This window comes from Pinus tabuliformis, chromosome 2_1 (assembly GCF_031772625.1).
Source record: "Pinus tabuliformis cultivar Carrire ecotype Pingquan chromosome 2_1, CPIR1, whole genome shotgun sequence".
In the NCBI taxonomy this organism is placed as follows: domain Eukaryota; kingdom Viridiplantae; phylum Streptophyta; class Pinopsida; order Pinales; family Pinaceae; genus Pinus; species Pinus tabuliformis.
Genome location: NC_142299.1, coordinates 260,679,310 through 260,682,084, shown reverse-complemented (window position 1 = coordinate 260,682,084; position 2,775 = coordinate 260,679,310). Strand labels below are relative to the sequence as shown.

The 2,775-nt window shown below is 34.1% G+C and overlaps 1 long non-coding RNA gene across 1 annotated transcript; it reads right to left on the bottom strand.

Moving 5' to 3' along the window:
• Window positions 1-474: 474 nt before the first annotated feature.
• Window positions 475-1,379, bottom strand: LOC149199735 (uncharacterized). Its single transcript, XR_016253310.1, has 2 exons — window positions 1,192-1,379; window positions 475-1,032 (listed from the first exon to the last, which is right to left on the bottom strand). It is a non-coding gene; the product is annotated as an uncharacterized LOC149199735 (long non-coding RNA).
• Window positions 1,380-2,775: the final 1,396 nt, after the last annotated feature.

Below are 2,775 nucleotides of genomic sequence, written 5' to 3'. Positions count from 1 at the left end.
GATAAATAAATACTTAAACCGTATGATTTATTCAAAGTAAAATGTTTATTAGCATTTTTCTTTACAAAAAGTTATTAAAGAATAGCTATATTATTGTTATATTATATAATAATATTAATAAATATTTATTTTATAATGATCACTTTAATGGTATATATTTAATTCAAATTTATTATTACAATATATTTCATTAGTAAAAGGTAATAAAATACTTTATGCATTAAAATTAAAATGAGAATTAATTTATTATTGTTTTTTAATTATTTAAAAATTCAACTGCGAAACTTCCGTGCAATGACCCACCCTCTGTCCAAAGTAATAAACTAAACGACCCAAGTCAGGAAAGCAGTCCAAACTCCAAATACAATAAGCCAAGCCTAAAACGCTTTTATGTTCATATGTGTATTACACATGACATTATAACTATTCACAAATTTAAGGTATCATTTCAAATTTCCCATCCTATTCTCCATCAAATTTAACCTCTGTATTTTACTTCCATTGAAAAAAAGTCGAAATTTGCAACAGCCCTTCTCCTATTAGCTATTAAATGGGAGAGAAGAGACCCTCGAAGCGTTACACAGCGAAACAAAATAATCAATTGCATCGCCTGTCATCCGAACGATATCCATATTGGCCAAGAAATCCCCAGCCCAACATCCTACAATAACACAACAAACTACAAGTACGCTAAACCGTATGCTCCTCTTCTTCCACTCCCGCCAGAAGTAAACGATATTACTAAGCGAAACAATTTGCTTGTTTTATGATGTCAAAAACCATTTCAGTATTCGAGATCAAATAACTTGAGCAGATTTACTGCAGTAACTGTCTACAATATACTCTCACGTTTGAGACACGATAATGTTGAAACTGGTAAGTAATGGTACAATATAAAACCATTGCCAAAGTGCCAGAGTTGCCCACCATAAAACACTACACTACACAGACAGAAATTTGTGTCTGTGCACCGATCTGCCTATCATGAAGCGAATAGCTTCATCCAAACATCTTTTCATATTCTACTACAATCTGCACAGGTTCTACAGTCATCACTCTTCGTTCCACAAAAATATATGATATAAATATACAGACTATATAGAAATCTATGAGCTACAACATATACGGAAATTAAGCCTCCACTGTAACAGATATTCAAGAAACTGATGAAGATAATAATAAAGAGTTTACCTCCCTAAGAATCCTCCAAAGTGTTTGCTCGGCGGGTCTCATGGAGACTCCGCCCCACCTGCATTCAAAACCAATCCAGACATCGCCTATATAGGCCATTCCAGAGCTTCCGCAACTTGTCCAGTGGGTATCACGTGGGTGTTCCCTGGGCATATTCCCGATTTCAAAAGCATTCAGACGATATTGACTGATAAAGCAGGGAGGAAGTGGAGGGCAGTAAATAGGAGAGAAAGGCGCGAGTCAGTATTTAGGCGGGTTTCCAAATTCAAAATGAGTGATGTATGGATGGTATGCGGGCGATGGTATGACATGGGACCGCGGGTTTCCAAATTCAAAATGAGTGATGTATGGATGGTATGCGGGTGGATGAATGCGAATGCGAATACATATGGAATCGGAATTCGTTCGCCGGAGAAATGATGCACACCGCTGACCGCCAAAACCGATGTCAGAACCCGCTTCCCAACACTGTACTTAAGGTCTCTTAAGAGTGCATTTATAATGCTATAGTCCATGAAATAGCACTTGCCAACCAAAAGCCATGACATGCCGTCTTTAGTGTCGAAACCATTAATATTGAGTGAAGGCCAACCAAAAGCAAAGCAAGTTAAATTAAACCATTCAATTAAAATAAAGAAAATGTCGCCACACCATCCAACACTCGAAGGCCTACCCATCAAAGTTCATAAAAAATATTTCACTTGGTTCGGTTTTATAAAACATATTTCCCCATATTTCAACTAGTTTAATCTTATAAAACATGTTTCACTTGGTGAAAATATTTCACTTGCTTCTAATCAAGGTCGTTGTTAAAAGTTACGGAGTAGGGAATATGATGTATTTAAAAGGCATGGTGGGGTACCCTTGATTGTTTCTCTAAACACCACATGATCCAGTATTAAAAATTTTGGCTAAATTTGGAAGTGCAGGCTTTGACCAATTTACTTGAAACAAAAAACTTAAGTGGTTTTACTAACTAACCCAATATTTAACAATGTTGTATAGCTAGTGGTTTTACTCATAGCTAGTGTTCCCTGCTGCTTAGTTTAATTAATGAATTTTGACTAGTAAAATTTTGTTTGTGATATATTGTATTACATACATACACTTAATATTGGTTATTGGAAAAAATCATTAATACATTTTCACAAGTTATAACGACTAAACAAAGTGCACCAAATCATTCTGATTGAACAACGGGAAAAACCCATTCACCATTTACATCATTATAAGAACAATACAATGCAGAAGAATGCTATCACTAAACATGCACACTATCACTTACAAAAAAAACGACGAAGTAATATTTTATATTTTAAAAAGATTTCAGGGTATGCTTTTTTCAATAACGAATACATTATTACCACACTTGAAGTTAACCAATAAAAATATTCCACGTTATGTTTTTTTCACTTAACAATACATTATTACCACAAGTGAAGTTAACCAATATTTGGTACAATAAAGACATTTAGCAACTGATAATAATAAATTTAGCAATTTGAAAATTGTTTTCACCAATATCACAAGAAAGACCAAGGCTACTTCAACTATGACAACATATTATGTCTAAAATTGATAACA